The sequence below is a fragment of the Globicephala melas genome, chromosome 11 (assembly GCF_963455315.2).
Source record: "Globicephala melas chromosome 11, mGloMel1.2, whole genome shotgun sequence".
NCBI classification, from domain to species: Eukaryota; Metazoa; Chordata; class Mammalia; order Artiodactyla; family Delphinidae; genus Globicephala; species Globicephala melas.
In genome coordinates this window covers 65,606,712-65,626,720 of record NC_083324.2, presented here as the reverse complement: position 1 = coordinate 65,626,720, position 20,009 = coordinate 65,606,712, and the positions used below count along the sequence as shown (strand labels likewise).

At 45.1% G+C, this 20,009-nt stretch overlaps 1 protein-coding gene across 6 annotated transcripts in view; it reads right to left on the bottom strand.

Annotated features, from left to right (window-relative positions):
* The window catches only part of KCTD20 (potassium channel tetramerization domain containing 20), a 125,943-nt gene that overhangs the window by 66,814 nt on the left and 39,120 nt on the right, over positions 1-20,009 (bottom strand). The gene's annotated exons all lie outside the window — the stretch shown is intronic.

Here is a 20,009-nt window from a genome sequence, read left to right as displayed (position 1 = left end):
TTTGGCTTCCTGGCAGGGAACAGATCCTAAAACGTCTTTCTTATTTATTTTTTTTAACTCTTTTGAGTAGGCATTTATTTATTCATATGGTTAAAAAAATCAAAACCATAGAAAAAGGTTTACAATGAAAACCCTTGCTCTTATTTTCCATACTGAATCCCAATTATGTTTGTAAATTTGTTACATATCCTTCCAGAGTTTCTTTGTACAAATACCAGTAAATATATATATACACACAAAAGGTAGCATGTAATATACACTGTTATGTGCCTTGATTTTTCTGCTTAGAATGGTGGTCACGCACTATTCTACTTGTCTTACAAACGTTAACTCATTTACTCTTCATAAGAACATCATGATACAGGTATCATCAATATTATTAGCTCTATTTTACTGTTAAGGAAACTGAGGCAGAAGTAAGTAGAGAGAGGCAGTACAGAAGGTAACTAAGTTGCTCAAGCGCACACAGCCAGTAAGTGACATATCTGGGTTACCAAGCCAGGCAGGCTGTTCTCAGAGTCTGGGCTCTTAACCACGTGCTGTACTACCTCTTGGAGAGCTTGCCACGGTCCGTAGAGAACTCTGTCAGACAGGATGCACAGAATTCTGTTAAATGGATGTAGCATCATTTATTTCATCAGCCCCTTCTTAACGGATGCCTGGGTTGTTTCTAATCATTCGGTATAATAAGCAATGCTGCAATAAATAACCATGTACCTTTTAGATATGTACAAATACATACATATTCCTATTGCTCATTTTTCTATTGGGTTTCTGGTCTTGTTCTTACTGGTTTCCAGGAGCTCATGATTTATCAATGCTAAGCCAACAGCATCTACACCTTCAGATTTTTGGCAGGTTATTAAGGCTTTTTGCCTCCTTTTCTTCTGCGTGTATGGGTTTGCTTTAGTGCTTACAACCTTTCTGGGCTCCCCCTCAAGGCAGAGGGAGCTAAGGCAGGTACACACGGGTGATGGGGTGGGTGGGTATTACACTTGGAGCAGCCAGAGGCCTGGGAAGAGGTGGCAGCTGGGATCCACTGAGTACTTGGGTCTAGGTCAGAAGAGCATTATAGCCTCACTGATGCTGGCATTCAGGCATGGGGCGGTGGGGCCTCCACCTGGCCAAAGGGCAGGCCGTGGCCGGGTTGGAGCTGGGAATGTCACTCACCCGTAAGGGGAGAGACACCTGGTCCAGGCGGACAGCATGGGAGGCCCCCTCCTATCCATCTGCAGAGATGAACAGGAAGTTGGTGCCATGAAGTTGGTCTGTTGCTGTCACGAGCCCAGGACCAGGGATTCCCTCAGCTCTCTAGATCCCCCAGAATCCCACCTCTGTCCCCCTGGGAGCCAGTGCCAGGATGCCCGAGAGGCTGTCCATCTGCGAAAGGATGCGAGCAGGACCGATGCCTCCCAGTGGGCGAGCCCACGGCACCCTGGTCTCCCCTCCTGCAGGGGCCAGCCCCTGTGCTCCCCCGAGCCGACCAGGATGCGAGTGGAAGCTGGATCCCGCTCTTTCGTTTTCATTTCCTGGAAGGACAGCAACTACCAGAGCACCCTGCACACCTGCTCGCCCAGGGAACCTGAGCACACAGCACCCAGTGCTATTTGAGATTCCATCCCATGAGACCTTCCAGTTTTGGGGGCCAAGTTAGGGGTTTGGGGAAGGAGGGCCTGAGAGCGCTGGCCTAGGGTCCAGCAGCTGCAGCCACCGGTGGACTCACGATGGACAGCCGGGTGGCTCCCTCACCTCCACCTGTAATGCAGGTAAGAGCCTGGCAGCTGAACCACGCAGTGTGCACACAGAGCCACCTGCCCTCTGCCTCTTCTCTACCACCTCAATTTCCATACCCATTTTATCAGACCTTCTGCCTGGCTGGAATCTCACTTTCCAGCACATTCCCAAACCTCACCCATCCCTCACCGCCTCTCACTCTCCTCCACCTCACTCACCTCCAGCCTCTCATTCGATCCCTTCGAAACCCCTACGTGTCATACACTGCTCCTCCTCCCTCCTTCTCACCTCTACACCAATCAGATGCAGTTCCTGCACAAGCCACACCCTCACAGCTGGCAGAGGCAACTACGCAGGGGCTCCTCTCCTTAGCAGTCCCTCTCCATTGGACATATTTCCCTAGGAGCCTCAGAAGCCCCCAGAGCTGGGCCCCCTTCCCACCTCCAAGGCCCTTCTCCACTTCTCTCTCTCCAAGATCCATATCCACATCCACTTTTTTTTTTTTTAAATCAGATGTTTTCCTTGCCTTCGTGTGGAACCTTCTTGTTTTTTTGTTTTTTTTGCGGCATGCGGGCCTCTCACTGTTGTGGCCTCTCCCGCTGTGGAGCACAGGCTCCGGACGCGCAGGCTCAGCGGCCATGGCTCACGGGCCCAGCTTATTGTCAAGAATAGGGAAATGACAGAGAAGCATAAGAATACATAGAACAATCAAATACACTCAAAGACAACCACAGGAAACATATTGGCTATAACCTTTCATTTCATTTTCCTAAGTAATGCTCTTGCCCAAGGAAACTCATAACTATGGAGCAGGCTGTAGATTAATGTATTTATGTGGTAGAGCTGAGAGGCGGAAAAGCTAAATGACAAGCTCAAGATCACACAGGTTTCCACGCTAAGGTCAAACCTTGGTTCTGCGGATAATCTTTCTTCTAAGAGATTTTCACATGCACTTCCTAAGCTGTGGAAATCATAGGACAGGCAGCTAGCTGACCACCAGTTGGGTCTTTAATCTGGGTGGGGGTCTAGGAGCAGGCACGTCTGACCTGGGTTGTGAAGCACCCAAGTCACTTTCTGCTTGGTTGCCCCAGGGGCTGGAACACTGTTTTATATTTTCACACCCTTCTGATTTCCTGGACACAACCTGCTTTTTGAGCTGCTGACAGGATTGAGCAGAATGTGGTGTATGACTTCACAGGCCTTGGGATGACACTGTTGCCCCCAAATGACTGGCATTCTTTTAATGGGGAACAGAGCCTATCTTTTCAGGGTTAGAGGGAAGTGGGGACTCACAGACATGAGAGAACCCCAGAGCGTGGAGGATGCCCTGGTACCTCAGAGCAGCAGAGGGAAGCGGCAGTGTGATTTGGGGAGAGGAGCAGGGAGCTCTGTAAGGAAACTCTGTGGCTTCATTTCGTCCAAATGCCAAGACTGACCAGTAGCTTGGGGCTCAGGAACGCTCTAAGGAGATGTCTGGCAACACTTACACAGAGGGTACGATTTGGGCTCCATTCCTGGCTCAAGCTGTGGTGATGAGGAAAACAGGACTTCGGGTCAGACCTGAAGGCCCTGAGTGTTGCTGCTGAGGAGAACCTTAGAGGACTCTTAATTCTTGGTCCTGAGTCTCTTCATTTTCCAGGAGCTTATTCCTGGAAAAATCTGTGAACTTCCCACTGTTGGATGTAGAGGGACTGAGACATCTTTGTGTCTTGAAATTGGCTTTTGAAGCTCCTAGTTGTGACTAAACCACAGGAAAAGACATACAGAGCCACCTCTGACTTTCAGATGTCACAGGCAGGGGAAAGGCACCTCTCGGCAACTCCCTGGTGGTGTACAATAGGGGAAAGGGCCCTTGGGGAGCTCCAGCAGATTTTTTGTGCCCCTGCTCAAGTTCACATCCTTCACAGATAACAGAATCCCCAGGTACTTATTTTAATAGATACCATTCTGGCAAGCGTGGCTTCCCTTTATCTTAGACCAGGGCATCTCAAATTTTCACATGCACATGAATCCCCTGGGAGCTATGTGGAAATGCAGATTCTGGTTCAGTAGGTCTGGGTGGGGCCTGAGATTCTGCATCTCTAATAAACTCCTGGGTGATGCTGTGGCTGCTGGAAATGCATCCGAGGATCTCACTTTACGCAGTTGTCCCAACAGCGATTTTCAGTCTCTCTGTGGAGGTGAAATCAGTTTGGTGGGTCAAGATATGTATTTTTTTTAAATGAGGGAGGGACTTCCCTGGTGGTCCAGTGGGATGCACGGGACGCGGGTTCGATCCCTGGTCAGGGAAGTAAGATCCCACATGCTGCAGGGCAACTAAGCCTGCGCGCCTAGAGCCTAAGCTCCATAACTAGAGAGCCCCGCGCACCGCAACTCCTGAGCCCACATGCTCTGGAGCCCGTGCACCACAACTAGAGAGCCTGCGTGCCGTAACTACTGAGCCCACGGGCCCTCTAGAGCCCACGCACGCCAGAACTAGAGAGAAGCCCGTGTGCCGCAATGAAGAGCCCATGTGCCGCAACGAAAAATCCTTCATGCCACAATGAAGATCTCGCATGCCATAGCTAAGACCTGATGTAGCCAAATAAATAAATAAATGAATAAATAAATAATTTTAAAAATACCATTTAAAAAATAATAACAAAAAATGAGGGTTCAGTGGTTAGGAATCCATACTCTCACTGCCAAGGGCCTGGGTTCAATCCCTGGTGGGGGAACTAAGATCCCACAAGCCATGTGGCACAGCCAAAAAAAAAAAAAAAGAAAGAAAAGAAAAGAAATAGAATATATCAGAGCACATCATAAAGAGTAAAGGTAGCAGTGATTTCATGAATACTTTGTTTTGGCTCTTTATGTATATATAGCTGTGTGGGTCATGACACAAAATGTAATTTTTACTGCGGGTTGAGGTCAGAATGGTTTGAGAATCACTGTCCTAGATCATGGCATGTTAGAAATAGTAAGTTAGATGGATGCAGGCGAGGTGAGAGAGGCGGGGTGGAGTGGGGAGGAATGGGGACTAGAAGTGAATGTTCCGGACGCTGTGAGTCTTGACAGTGCTGTCATCACCTGAAAATGAAAGGAACATATCAAGCAACAAACAGAAGGAAGATTCCCCAAACTAACCATTTGAGGACAAAGAGCTTCCTCCTCCCTAAACTCAGGGGCTGGGCTAGACCGTGTGCATTTCTGTGCAAATGGAAATGGCCTCTCCTTTGGGAAGAAGCCAAGGCAAGCCTCCCCACTGTCCCCGGCCTCCGCACAGATGGTGCCCTTGCGCAGGTCACGACACAACTGTGTGTGCTGGCCCTGCTGGTGACGACCATAAAACTGAGTGTGATGACCAAGAAAAGCAGTACCTGCCTAGACAACCAGGGTAAGCAATGAGGTGACGGACTGGAGGGGACTCTGAATAGGCAGTGACATGCACGAAACTGAGGACAACGGTAGTGCTACAACAGTCATCGTGGCAGAGAAACAAGCTGGTCTGTTTCCAGGTAGGCTCCCCAAAGACGATGCTGATAATCATCACAAAGGCCGTTGGTTGAGTTTTTACTCTTGACCAGGTATCGTGCTGGGCATATTGTATATGCTAATTAAATTCCTCCATAGGTCTGGGATGTAGGCTCTTTTATTATCCCCACCTTACAGATGTGAAAACTGGCCTGTGAGGTGAATTATCTTGTCCACAGTCACCCACCAGTAAAAAGGGTGGAGCTGGGATTTGAACCTATGTTCCGCAGACCCTACAGCTGTCACTCAATCGGACCAAGAGCCTCCAGCGTCAGATGATGACCGCTCCCATTTTTAGGGGCCAGCCGAGCACTTTACATTGTCATCCGCGTTCCTCCTGGGGACCCTGATAGGTAGGTACAAGCCAGCTGTTCGTTCTGATTTGGTTGCTAAGGATGAGTCCAGCTCTTTTTGCTCCTGGAGGTCACTTGACCTAGTAAACTGCAGAGATGTGGTGAAGAGTAGTGAGTAGTAGTTTTGATTGGGTGAGGGGCAGCTTGAGGGAGTCTTGAAACCAAGACAGAGGGGTTGTGACTTGATGGAGTTGATAGTTAGAAGTTATGTTAGTTTCTTGAGCAAGAGAGTAAAGGGATGCTGTGGGAAGAGAGACCTGGTCAGGGCCATCTGGGGGTCCACAGAGGGGGTTGGTCAGGATGCCTAGAGGCCTTTCCAGCCCCACACTGATCTGCTCATCTCACTCATTTGGACAATTTATATTTACTGAGCATCTGTTATACTATGTGGCAGGCATTGCTCTAGGTGCTGGAGAAACAGCAGTGACCGAGCCTGGCGAAGTGTGTGCCTTGTGGAGCTAGCTGCCCTCCTAGTGGTGGATGCAGTGAGTACAGAAGGAAGCGCGAAGCCCAGCAATGAGCCAGCTGGTGGTGGCGGCGGGGCACCCGCGGAGGGGCGGGGGGGAGCCCCCCGAGCCAGCCCTGCTTTGGAAGCCAGGGGGATGGAGTGCTGACTCTTCAGGGAGACACTCGAGCCCCTGCACCGGGTCCTGGGCAAGCAGCCAGGACCTCTGTTTATATCTGTCCAGAAGCTGGGAGCCAGCCAAGCTGGAAATCCCCAGTGAGCAGGCCCCAGGGGCAGGGCGAGTAAGGTGATATCTGCCTGGAGTCTTGAGAGACAAAGACGGTTGATGTGAAGGAACTGAAAATACAGTGGATTGTTGCCAAGAGAAGAAGCCACGGGCTGTTCTGCTGGTCCCAGAGGTTTGGTTAGATTGGTAAGGGGAGACCTGGTTAGGCCCATCCATCACTAGGTCAGGGAGACTTCTTGGGGGAGTCTTAGATAACACTTGCCAGCATTGGTTGAGCTCCTTGGTGTGCTGGGCAGTGCCAAGCATTTTATATGCGTTCCCCTCAACCAACAGGAGCTCCGTCTGCCTCAGGAAGCACACACCGCATGCCAGACGCTGGTCTTTAAACTGACTAACTCGTAGGGTCCTCATGATGGTCCTGTGTGGCTGGTACTATTTTTGTCATTGTCCTCGTTTTGGAGATGTGGAAATTGAGACAGAGTCATTTAGGTCTCAATGTTTACAGCTGGCCTGGCACCATCATTGGTAGTTTTTGTTGTTGTTGTACGTTTATACTTTTACTTTGTTTTTTTTTTGACGTGTAACTTATATACAGTCAAGTGACAGATTTTAAGTGTACAGCTCCACTAATTATTATGTATGTATACACCCATGTAGCCATGATGTAGATCAAGATTTAGACCATTTCCAACACCCCAGAAAGTTCCCTTGTGCTTCTTTCCAGTCAATTCTGCTTGCAAGGGCCGCCACTATTCTGATTTTTTTTTTTCCTTTGGCCGCGCCACGTGGCTTAACGGGATCTTAGTTCCCTGACCAGGGATTGAACTCATGTCCCCACTGCAGTGGAAGCGTGGAGTCTTAACCACTGGACCACCAGGGAAGTACCAGCACTGTCTATTCTTGATGGTACTTCCTTTTTAAAAAAATGTATTCTAACATGAAGCAGGCTGAGAAGGCAGACCACCTTTTTTTTTTTTTTTTTTTTTTTTTTTTGCGGTACGCGGGCCTCTCACTGTTGTGGCCTCTCCCGTTGTGCAGCACAGTCTCTGGACGCGCCGGCTCAGCGGCCATGGCTCACGGGCCCAGCCGCTCCACGGCATGTGGGATCTTCCTGGACCAGGGCACGAACCCGTGTCCCCTTTCTCGGCAGGCGGACTCTCAACCACTGCGCCACCAGGGAAGCCCTTGATGGTATTTCTATGTCTGCCTTCTTTCTCCAGTGCAGCATCTTTGAGCTTCATTCATGTGTCATGAGTTGAAGTCATTTGTACATCCTGGTTCATTGCCAGGCAGCATTCCATTGCATGAAAACATCACGATTTGACTGTCCATTCTCTGGCTGATGGAGAGTTGGGATGTTTCCAGTTCTTTTCTATTGTGAACAGAGTCACTGTGGACATTCACATGCATGTCTTTCAGTGGATGCACTCACTCACCATGTCTCTTAGGTCTTTACTTGGGGGTGGGAATGCTGGGTTGTACAGTATGTGGCCTGGGTGCCTAACCTCTGCAGCACACTGCCCTCCAAACAGCCCAGTGGGGGAGAGTTATTATCCCATTTCACAGAGTGGGAAATTGAGGCTCAGAGAGAATGAGTGGCTTAAATGAGGTGACTTGGCTGGTAAGGGGATGAGCTGGAACCCAGACCCCCAGCTTGGGGATTTGGCCCCGAGCTAGGTGGCTGATCCAGTGAACAGCAATTTGGTGTGATAGGCTTCGACCCACTTCTGGGTTTGATGGAGACTTTGGTGGCTGACCCAGTGCTTGGAACCTGGCCCATCCTGGGGTTCAAGTCCTATGGGAAAAGCCTTTTCACCTTAATATTCTTTGAAGATGCAAGGAACAAAAAAAGTCTTTTTTAAAAAAAAAATTTTATTGAAGTATAGTTGATTTACAATGTTGTGTTTAATTTCTGCTGTACAGCAAAGTGACTCAGTTGTACATGTATATATTCTTTTTCATATTTTTTTAAACTTTTTATTTTATATTGAAGTATAGTTGATTACCAATGTTGTATTAGTTTCAGGTGTACAGCAGAGTGATTCAGTTATACATATACATGTATCTATTCCTTTTCATATTCTTTTCCATTATGGTTTATCACAGGATATTGAATGTAGTTCTCTGTGCTATAAGGTAGGGCAGTGTTGTTTATCCATCCTATATATAATAGTTTATGTCTGCTCATCCCACACTCCCAATCCATTTCTCCCCCAGCCCCAACCCTTGCAACCACAAATCTGTTCTCTATGTCTGTGACTCTGTTTCTGTTTCATAGATATGTTCATTTGTGTCATATTTTAGATTCCACATATAAGTGATATATAGTATTTGTCTTTCTCTTTCTGACTTACTTCTTCACTTAGTATGATAATCTCTCGGCAAATTTCATTCATTTTAATGTCTGGGTAATATTCCATTGTGTGTGTGTGTGTGTATCACATCTTCTTTATCCACTCATCTGTCAATGGACATTTAGTTTGCTTCCATGTCTTTGCTATTGTAACTAGTGCTGCTATGAACATTGGGGTGCATATATCTTTTTGAATTATAGTTTTGTCTGCGTACATGCCCAGGAGTGGGATTGCTGAATCATATGGCAACTCTATTTTTAGTTTTTTGAGGAACCTCCATACTGTTTTCCATAGTGGCTGCACCAATTTACATTCCCACCAACAGTGTAAGAGGGTTCCCTTTTCTCCACGTGCTCTCCAGCATTTATTATTTGCAGACTAAAGAAGTCCCTTTTACTTACCGCTGGACTGGAGGAGCTGACTGCAAGGGGATGAAAGGTGAGGGCAGGAGTGAGCATGAAGAAATGAAAGAAAAACCAAATTACACTCCAGAAAGATGACAGGCTTCAAAGTTTCAGGTGCTACTGTGGGTTGTGTGACCTCAGGGTCCTTCAGAGACAGCTTGGGAAGTCCCCTGCCCATCTCTCTGGACCTGGGAGCAGGACCTCATCTGTGGTTGATCATGTCTTCAAAATTCAAGGTTTTTCCCTCTCAGTGTAGTTTTTGTGTTTTCATGGAGGTAGAACAGCCAGAGGGGTGTGGAATCCATCGTCATCCTCTGGCCAAACACAGGAAAACAGACCCCTCTGACTCAGGAATCGTAGTTTTGAATTTTCAGGCTGATAGTCTCAAATACCATGCATTAGGGAACCATGTACAAAATGAAATTGGCAGGTGGTCTCCAGAGTCCCTGGAAGTCCTGGCTGGCCGTGCAGGCTCGCCCCTGACACCTGCATGACGCCATCAAGCAGTCTCCGAGTTTCACACCATACAGCTTTGTGTATCACCAGACTGATCTCCCTTGGAGGCTCTGAATTCCTATTTCCATCCTCCATGCGTCCTTTTCCTTGCATTAGTGCCAGGTGTAGATATTATCATTAAAATGACATCTCATTCTTCTCTGTGCCTGTCCCTGACTATTGAGGCATCCTGCCACATGTTTATTAGTGGATTTGCTCTACTGCAGAGCTTCTCAACTGAGCGGTTTTTCTCTCCTTCCCCAGGGACATGTGGCAATGTCTGCAGACATTTTTGGTCGTCACAACTCGTGAATGGGGGAGGGGTGCTGCTGGCATCTAGGGGGTAGACGCCAGGGATGCTGTTAAACATCTTACAAAGCGCCCACAGCAAGGGACTGTCAGGTCCAAAGTGTCTATAGTGCTGAGGCTGAGAAATTCTGCTGCACTGTGAATTGCTGGTAAGGTGTTTCTGTCTTAAAAAAAATCAGTTTAGAGATGCTCTTGACCGATCACAGGCATTTTATCTATCACCTGCATCGCAAGTGTCTCCCCGAAATCCATCCTCTTTTAGTTTTGTTTATGGTATCTTTTGACACATATGCAAAAATTAATGTAGTCAAATGTGTGCTTCACTTGCATTACAGTCTCTGCATTTCCTGTCATGGTTGAGTCTCTGTTACCCTTGTTCAATCATATGGTTTCTTACTTCCCCTTCTATTTGGGTTTCTATTGTTCAATTCATTAGGCCTTAATCCATCTGGAATTGATTTCTGTGACTGGTGGGAGGTGAGGGTCCAAATATAGATTTTCCCAGGTAGAGAGCCAGTTGTGGTTTTATCATATCTTAAATTAGCTATCCTTTCCCACTGAATTAATGTCAAATACACACACGTGGGGTCCCTTCTCTTTTCCAGTGATACTTGTCAATCTTAGGTTAATATCGTCAGATCTTGATTATGCGGCTTTGTAGCATCACAAAGGCCAACTGTCACTTCTATTCCTTTTTTTCCCCCTTTAATAATTTTTGGGTCAATTCAGACATCTTTTTTCTTATTATTCTTTCCTAGGTCCCCAAATAAACAGCGGAAACCTCTCCTTCCTCCTACGCTGGGTTACGTTGCTCTGCTTTCTGTGTTTGTAACACAGTGCACTTTCCCTCTGTGCCGCTGATCAGGATGGTCATTAGATAGTCATTGGTTACTGGGGTCCCTCCCTCCTGTCAGCTTCACTCTGTGCCGTGTCCCCAGCAGTGGCATGGTGCCTGGCACAGGGCTGATGCGCAATAGACAGTGGTGGAATGAGTGAGGGAGTGATAATGCATGTTTTTTTTTTTTTAACATGAAAACTAGTTTTCTTTCTTGTGTTGTTTTGGGACCTGGCAGTCAGAGGTTGGCTTAGTCCTTGTCACTGTCAAGGTGTGGCCTCGGACAGTTGCTTCCCTCCTCTGCTTCAGTTTTCTTAACTGGTCCTGCCAGGCTGGACCTGATGAGCCCTGAGCTCCTTCCACCCTTACACAGCTGGGGGCCTGTGAGGGATAAAGAGCTCTGAGGAGGAGAGGCACCACACAAACTGAAACGCCAGGTTGACTCATCACAGCAGGCACAGTGTCAGGGCCCCTGATACTTTTAGGGGCCCATGAAAACGGTCCAGTTTCTTTTCAAATCAGAAGAAAACAAAGTCACACCCTTTAAGTCACATGATTTGGCTTTAACTCAATCAGACACCTTTAAGTCACGTGACCCAGCTTTAGGTCAGGTCTCCCCAGCAGGGGTGTGGGGACAGGAGGAAGAGGCTCAGATGGAAAGGGAAGAAGGAAGTTTGGGGAGAACTCTTGAGAGAAAGGGCATAGGGATGAGCACAGCCCACCCACCCAAATGCCGCTTTTACATGCTCCATGTTCACAACCACCAGCCCCGCTTTTCAGATGCCAACACCCACACAGGCCTGCAGCTTGAAAACTGCAAGCCTAAGAGTCAAGCCAGGTATTTCTGGGTCCAGAGTTCCGCCTCTGGAGAAACAAAGGGCAGTCAGACCGCAGACAGCCTTTCAGGCTGTCCAACCACTGGGCCACCTGACCAGGCTGGAAGTGCCCCCATCGGATGCTGAAGGCTGACCTCTCTTCCCTCTGTGAGGTGAGGCAATTTGGGCCGGAGAGTCAGAAGCTCCCGGTAACCAACCCCTCCTTTCTGGGCACGTCCTTGGGGTTCCACCAACCCCATCTCCAACCCTATTGCCCAGCCTGGAGGTCCAGTCGGGGAGCTGCGGGTGGCTCTGACGGTGCTCTGGCGCCCTCTAGTGGCCATCCGCTCTAATGTCAACTTTCAGCCCTTCCTCCTACCTCCCTCCCCAGCCATGGGGGCTGCACTCGACTTGGGCACCTGCAGCCTGATTTCGTACCTCCTCTCCCGCTAAGTGCAATGAAGTGCCCTACAGAGGGGGTATTTCTCTCTCAAAGTCTCCCAGGGCAATCACCCCTCCCTAGACTATCCCACTACTTTAAATCAGTCAGCCCTGCCCTTTAAGTCAGGTGAGCTGGCTTTAAATCAATCAGTGACTATGGAGAACAATATGGAGGTTCCTCAAAAAACTAAAAACAGAGTTGCCGTAGGATCCAGCAATCCCACTGCTGGGCATATATCCAGAGAAAACTCTAATTCGAAAAGACACATGTACTCCAATGTTCACAGCAGCACTAGTAACAATAGCCAAGACATGGAAGCAACCTAAATGTCCAGCGACAGATGAATGGAGAAAGAAGATGTGGTACATACCTACTAAGGAATATTACTCAGCCATAAAAAAAGAATGAAATAATGCCATTTGCAGCAACATGGGTGAACCTAGAGATTATCATACTAAGGGCAGTCAGAAAGAGAAAGACAAATACCATATGATATAACTTATACGTGGAATCTAAAATATGATACAATGAACTTATCTACATAAAAAGAAACAGACTCAGAGACATAGAGAACAAACTTACAGTTACCAAAGGGGAAAGGTGGAGAGGGATAAATTAGGAGTTTGGAATTAGCAGGTACAAACTACTATATATAAAATAGATAAACACACAAGGTCCTACAGTAGAAATAAAATAAGGAGAAAGCTCTCCTCCCCACCAGCGTGCGTGTGCACACACTCATACTCACACACACACTCACACTAACACCAGCCCAGGGAGACAGCCCAGGCATTGACTCTGAGATCACAATGAACAGGATCCAAAAAGCAATTATACTACACAGGCATTGTGCTAATACAATTATTGAAATTGCTAGTTGAAAACAGTTAATGGAATAATTAAGACAGACTGACCTAAAAGCTGATTTAAAATTAACCTGGCACGTGCACACCATCCAAATAATTACTCTCTCCTATGATCTAGTCTCTCATTAAAGTCAAATTTCTTTGGGAGAAATTCTACATTTTGCACCATACTTGGAAAGAAGAAGCCACACTCACTCACCTGCTGATGAAAGTGGAGGGTTATCAGCGGAGCTAAAGGGGAAATGAGCGTCCTGCCTTCCCAGGTGCTGAGAGATCCGTCTCGGCAACAAACCACCCTCCTTCCCACTTTTCCCTCAAGAAATGATGGAAACCTATTAAAATTGTATCAGCTGAGGACCCCAAATCACTAGGTGCCTGAGTGGGAGGAAGGTGCCTGTGGGGCTGGGGTCTCGCAGAGGCACCACAAACTCAGAGGAAACTCAGTAAGCTGTCATCCAACTCCTTTCTCCACAGGGGAGAAAAACGAGGCCAAGCAGGCAAGAGGCTTGTTGGAGGCCAAACACCAAGCCAGTGGCAGGGGTGGGAACAGAAACGATTTTCAGCTGAAAGCTCCCCCCACCCCCACAAACACCTCTCCTTTCTTTCTTTATTTTTGAATTTTATTTATTTTTTTTATACAGCAGGTTCTTATTAGTTATCTATTTTATGCATATTAGTGTATATATGTCAATCCCAATCTCCCAATTCATCACACCATCACCCTCCACCCCCGCCGATTTCCCCCCTTGGTGTCCACACGTCTGTTCTCTACATCTGTGTCTCTATTTCTGCCCTGCAAACCAGTTCATCAGTACCATTTTTCTAGATTCCACATATATGCATTAATATATATTTTTCTCTTTCTGACTTATTTCACTCTGTATGACAGTCTCTAGATCCATTCACTCTACAAATGACCCAATTTCATTCCTTTTTATGGCTGAGTAATATTCCATTGTATATATGTACCACATCTTCTTTATCCATTCGTCTGTCGATGGGCATTTAGGTTGCTTCCATGACCTGGCTATTGTAAATAGTGCTGCAATGAACATTGGGGTGCATGTGTCTTTTTGAATTATGGTTTTCTCTGGGTATATGCCCAGTAGTGGTGCTGGGTCATATGGTATTTCTATTTTTAGTTTTTTAAGGACCCTCCATACTGTTCTCCATAGTGGCTGAACCAATTCACATTCCCACCAGCAGTGCAAGAGTGTTCCCTTTTCTCCATACCCTCTCCAGCATTTGCTGTTTGTAGATTTTCTGATGATGCCCATTCTAACTGGTGTGAGGTGACACCTCATCACAGTTTTGATTTGCATTTCTCTAATAATTAGTGATGTTGAGCAGCTTTTCATGTGCTTCTTGGCCATCTGTATGTCTTCTTTGGAGAAATGTCTATTTAGGTCTTCTGCCTATTTTTTGATTGGGTGGTTTGTTTTTTTAATATTGAGCTATATGAGCTGTTTATATATTTTGGAGATTAATCCTTTGTCCGTTGATTTGTTTGCAAATATTTCCTCCCATTCTGAGGGTTGTCTTTTCGTCTTGTTTGTAGTTTCCTTTGCTTTGCAAAAGCTTTTAAATTTCATTAGGTCCCATTTGTTTATTTTTGGTTTTATTTCCATTACTCTAGGAGGTGGATCAAAAAAGATCTTGCTGTGATTTATGTCAAACAGTTCTTCCTATGTTTTCCTCTAAGAGTTTTATAGTGTCCGGTCTTACATTTAGGTCTCTAATCCTTTTTTTTGCGATATGCTGGCCTCTCACTGCTGCGGCCTCTCCCGTTGCAGAGCACAGGCTCTGGACACGCAGGCTCAGCGGCCATGGCTCACGGGCCCAGCCGCTCCGCAGCATTTGGGATCCTCCCGGACCGGGGTACGAACCCGTGTCCCCTGCATCGGCAGGCAGACTCTCAACCACTGCACCACCAGGGAAGCCCTCTAATCCATTTTGAGTTTATTTTTGTGTATGGTGTTAGGGAGTGTTCTAATTTCATTCTTTTACATGTAGCTGTCAAGTTTTCCCAGCACCACTTATTGAAGACACTATCTTTTCTCCATTGTACATCCTTGCCTTCTTTGTCATAGATTAGTTGACCATAGGTGCATGGGTTTAATCTCTGGGATTTCTATCCTGTTCCACTGATCTGTATTTCTGTTTTTGTGCCAGTACCATATTGTCTTGATTTCTGTAGTTTTGTAGTATAGTCTGAAGTCAGGGAGTCTGATTCCTCCAGCTCCATTTTTTTCCCTCAAGACTGCTTTGGCTATTCGGGGTCTTTTGTGTCTCCATACAAATTTTAAGATTTTTTGTTCTAGTTCTGTAAAAAATGCCACTGGTGGGCCTCCCTGGTGGCGCAGTGGTTAAGAATCTGCTGGCCAATGCAGGAGACATAGGTTCGAGCCCTGCTCTGGGAAGATCCCACATGCCGTGGAGCAACTAAGCCTGTGCACCACAACTACTGAGCCTGCGCTCTAGAGCCCACGAGCCACAACTACTTAGCCGACGTGCCACATCTACTGAAGCCCGCGCGCTCTAGAGCCTGTGCTCAGCAACAAGAGAAGCTCACACACCGCAACGAACAGTAGCCCCTGCGAGCTGCAACTAGAGAAAGGCTGTGTGCAGCAACAAAGACCCAACACAGCCAAAAATAATAAATAAAAATAAATTTATAAAAAATACTATACTAATATCAATAAAAATAATAATATGTTAAAAAATGCCACTGGTAATTTGATAGGGATTGCATTGAATCTGTAGATTGCTTTGGGCAGTACAGTCATTTTCACAATATCAATTCTTCCAATCCAAGAAAATGGTATATCTCTCCATCTGTTGGTATCATCTTTAATTTATTTCATCAGTGTCTTATAGTTTTCTGCATACAGGTCTTTTGTCTCCCTAGATAGGTTTATTCCTAGGTATTTTATTCTTTTTGTTGCAATGGTGAATGGGATTGTTTCCTTAACTTCTCTTTCTGATCTTTTGTTGTTAGTATACAGGAATGCAAGAGATTTCTGTGCATTAATTTTGTATCCTGCAACTTTACCAAATTCATTGACTAGCTCTAGAAGTTTTCTGGTGGCATCTTTAGGATTCTCTATGTATAGTATCATGTCATCTGCAAACAGTGACATTTTTACTTCTTCTTTTCCAATTTGTATTCCTTTTATTTCTTTTTCTTCTCTGATTGCTGTGTCTAGGACTTCCAAAACTATGTTGAATAATAGTGGTGAGAGTGGACGTCCTTGTCTTGTTCCTGATCTTAGAGGAAATGCTTTCAGTTTTTCACCATTGAGAATGATGTTTGCTGTGGGTTTGTTGCATATGGCCTTTATTATGTTGAGGTAGGTTCCCTCTATGCCCACTTTCTGGAGAGTTTTTATCATAAATGGGTGTTGAATTTTGTCAAAAGCTTTTTCTGCATCTACTGAGATGATGACATGGTTTTTCTTCTTCAATTTGTTAATATGGTGTATCACATTGATTGATTTGCATATATTGAAGAATCCTTGCATCCCTGGGATAAATCCTACTTGATCATGGTGTATGATACTTTTAATGTGTTGTTGGATTCTGTTTGCTAGTATTCTGTTGAGGATTTTTGCATCTATATTCATCAGTGATATTGGTCTGTAATTTTCTTTTTTTGTAGTATCTTTGTCTGATTTTGGTATCAGGGTGATGGTGGCCTCATAGAATGAGTTTGGGAGTGTTCCTTCCTCTGCAATTTTTTGGAAGAGTTTGAGAAAGATGGGTGTTAACTCCTCTCTAAATGTTTAATAGAATTCACCTGTGAAGCCATCTGGTCCTGGACTTTTGTTTGTTGGAAGATTGTTAATCACAGTTTCAAATTCATTACTTGTGATTGGTCTGTTCATATTTTCTTTCTTCCTGGTTCAGTCTTGGAAGGTTATACCTTTCTAAGAATTTGTCCATTCTACCAGGTTGTCCATTTTATTGCCATAGAGTTGCCTGTAGTAGTCTCTTATGATGCTTTGTAATTCTGTGGTGACTGTTGTAACCTCTCCTTTTCATTTTCTAATTTTATTGATTTGAGTCCTCTCCCCCTTTTTTTTGATGAGTCTGGCTAAAGGTTTATCAATTTTGTTTATCTTCTCAAAGAACCAGCTTTCAGTTTTATTGATCTTTGCTATTGTTTTCTTTGTTTCTATTTCATTTATTTCTGCTCCGATCTTTATGATTTCTTTCCTTCTGTTAACTTTGGGTTTTGTTTGTTCTTCTTTCTCTAGCTCCTTTAGGTGTAAAGTTAGTTTGTTTATTTGAGATTTTTCTTGTTTCTTGAGGTAGGTTTGTATTGCCATAAACTTCCCTCTTAGAACTGCTTTTGCTGCATCTGGTTTTGGATCGTCATGTTTTCATTGTAATTTGTCTCTAGGTATTTTTTTATTTCCTCTTCGATTTCTTCAGTGATCTCTTGCTTATTTACTAACGTATTGTTTAGCCTCCATGTGTTTGTGTTTTTTACGTTTTTTTCCCCCTGTAATTGATTTCTAATCTCATAGCATTGTGGTTGGAAAAGATGCTTGATATGATTTCAATTTTCTTAAATTTACTGAGGCTTGATTTGTGACCCAAGATGTGATCTATCCTGGAGAACGTTCCGTGCGCACTTGAGAAGAAAGTGTAATCTGCTGTTTTTGGATGGAATGTCCTATAAATATCAATGAAATCTATCTGGTCTAATGTGTCATTTAAAGCTTGTGTTTCCTCATTAATTTTCTGTCTGGATGATCTGTCCATTGGTGTAAGTGAGGTGTTAAAGTCCCCCACTATTATTGTGTTACTGTCGGTTTCCTCTTTTATAGCTGTTAGCAGTTGCCTTACGTACTGAGGTGCTCCTATGTTGGGTGCATATATAGTTATAATTGTTATATCATCTTCTTGGATTGATCCCTTGATAATTATGCAGTGTCCTTCATTCTCTTTTGTAACATTCTTTATTTTAAAGTCTATTTTATCTGAGTATTGCTACTCCAGCTTTCTTTTATTTCCATTTGCATGGAATATCTTTTTCCATCCCCTCACTTTCAGTCTGTATGTGTCCCTAGGTCTGAAGTGGGTCTCTTGTAGACAGCATATATATGGGTCTTGTTTTCGTATCCATTCAGCGAGCCTGTGTCTTTTGGTTGGAACATTTAATCCATTCATGTTTAAGGTAATTATTAATATGTATGTTCCTATTACCATTTTCTTAATTGTTATGGGTTTGTTTTTGTAGGTCCTTTTCTTCTCTTGTGTTTCCCACTTACAAAAGTTCCTTTAGCATTTGGTGTAGAGCTGGTTTGGTGGTGCTGAATTCTGTTAGCTTTTGCTTGTCTGTAAAACTTTTGATTTCTCCATTGAATCTGAATGAGATCCTTGCTGGGTAGAGTAATCTTGGTTGTAGGTTCTTCCCTTTCATCACTTTTAATATATTGTGCCACTCCCTTCTGGCTTGCAGAGTTTCTGCTGAGAAATCAGCTATTAACGTTATGGGAGTTCCCTTGTATGTTATTTGTCATTTTTCCCTTGTTGCTTTCAATAATTTTTCTTTGTCTTTCATTTTTGTCAGTTTGATTACTATGTGTCTCAGTGTGTTTCTCCTTGGGTTTATCCTGCTTGGGACTCTCTGAGCTTCCTGGATTTGGATGGCTATTTCCTTTCCCATGTTAGGGAATTTTTCGACCATAATCTCTTCAAATATTTTCTCCGGTCCTTTCTCTCTCTCTTCTCCTTCTGGGACCAGTATAATGTGAATGTTGGTGTGTTTAATGTTGTCCCAGAGGTTTCTTAGGCTGTCCTTCATTTCTTTTTATTCTTTTTTCTTTCTGTTCCATGGCAGTGAATTCCACCATTCTGTCTTCCAGGTCACTTATCAATTCTTCTGCCTCAGTTATTCTGCTATTGACTCCTTCTAGTGTTTTTTTCATTTCAGTTATTGTATTGCTCATCTCTGTTTGTTTGTTCTTTAATTCTTCTAGGTGTTTGTTCTTTAATTCTTCTAGGACTTTGCTAAACATTTCTTGAATCTTCTCGATCTTTGCCTCCATTCTTTTTCCAAGGTCATGGATCATCTTCACTATTATTATTCTGAATTCTTTTTCTGGAAGGTTGCCTAGCTCCACTTCATTTAGTTATTTTTCTGGGGTTTTATCTTGTTCATTCAATCTGGTACAAAGTCCTCTGCCTTTTCATTTTGTCTATCTTTCTGTGAATGTGGTTTTCCTTCCCCAGGCTGCAGAACTGAAGTTCTTCTTGTTTCTGCTGTCTGCCCTCTGGTGGATGAGGCTATCTCCTCCTCCTTTCAACTCACAGTTTCCTGCCTTATCCCAGACCAGAAGAGCTCTTGGCCTGGTGTGTGGCTATGCAGAGGTGCTGTTGGGCTGGACCAGGGTCCTGAGGCCATGCCACAGGGTGGTCCCAGGCTGTTGGGCAGTTTTCTCTTGTCCGCATCTCTAGCCAGCTGCCTGCCATTGGCCAATTCTGGATTCTGTGATGGCATTGGGCCTGTGTGCAGGATGCACTTGAGGAGGCCCACCTGTGGGAGGAGGGTCATGGCCGCCCCGCCCTCCAAGGGGCTGAGGCTCCTGGCGGGAAGCTCTCAGCCAGTGTCTGAACAAAGGACGTTGTGTCCTCATTCTTTGTAAACCCTCAGAATTACCTCGATAACATTTTTTTAAATGGACTTCCCACTTGGCATATTTATGAGATAAAGAATTTCCCCCATTAAAATTCAGGAACAACATGTTATTAGAATGCAAATGATCTATTAGTTGGAGCACTTTAAAATTCTAACCAGAAAACACTCACTCTTCACCCTCTTGGGCATCTTTATTTATCCCTCTGATTTCTCCAGAACCTTTCCTTCAAGGAGAAATCTCTGGGCTCTGCAGGGACTGTGAGTGGTGACAGTCAGGTAATTCTGAGATTGAAAAGCTGGAGGAAAAGAGACAAGGTCTGTAAACATCTGGATAGTTGGGGTAAAGGAGGTTTCTCCATGGAGAGGTGTAAACACAAGTATAAAGGTCTGGGTGTGGGGCTGGCATGAAAGGTGGCCTGACAGCACATGGATCAGAGGTCCTGACTGGGGAGATGCCCTGAGCGGGGCTTCTGCACAAGGTGGAGGGCAGTGGCTACGGTTTGGGCCGGGGAGAAGGGGAATGCGTGGGTGACCAGCTATTGTTCTGACTG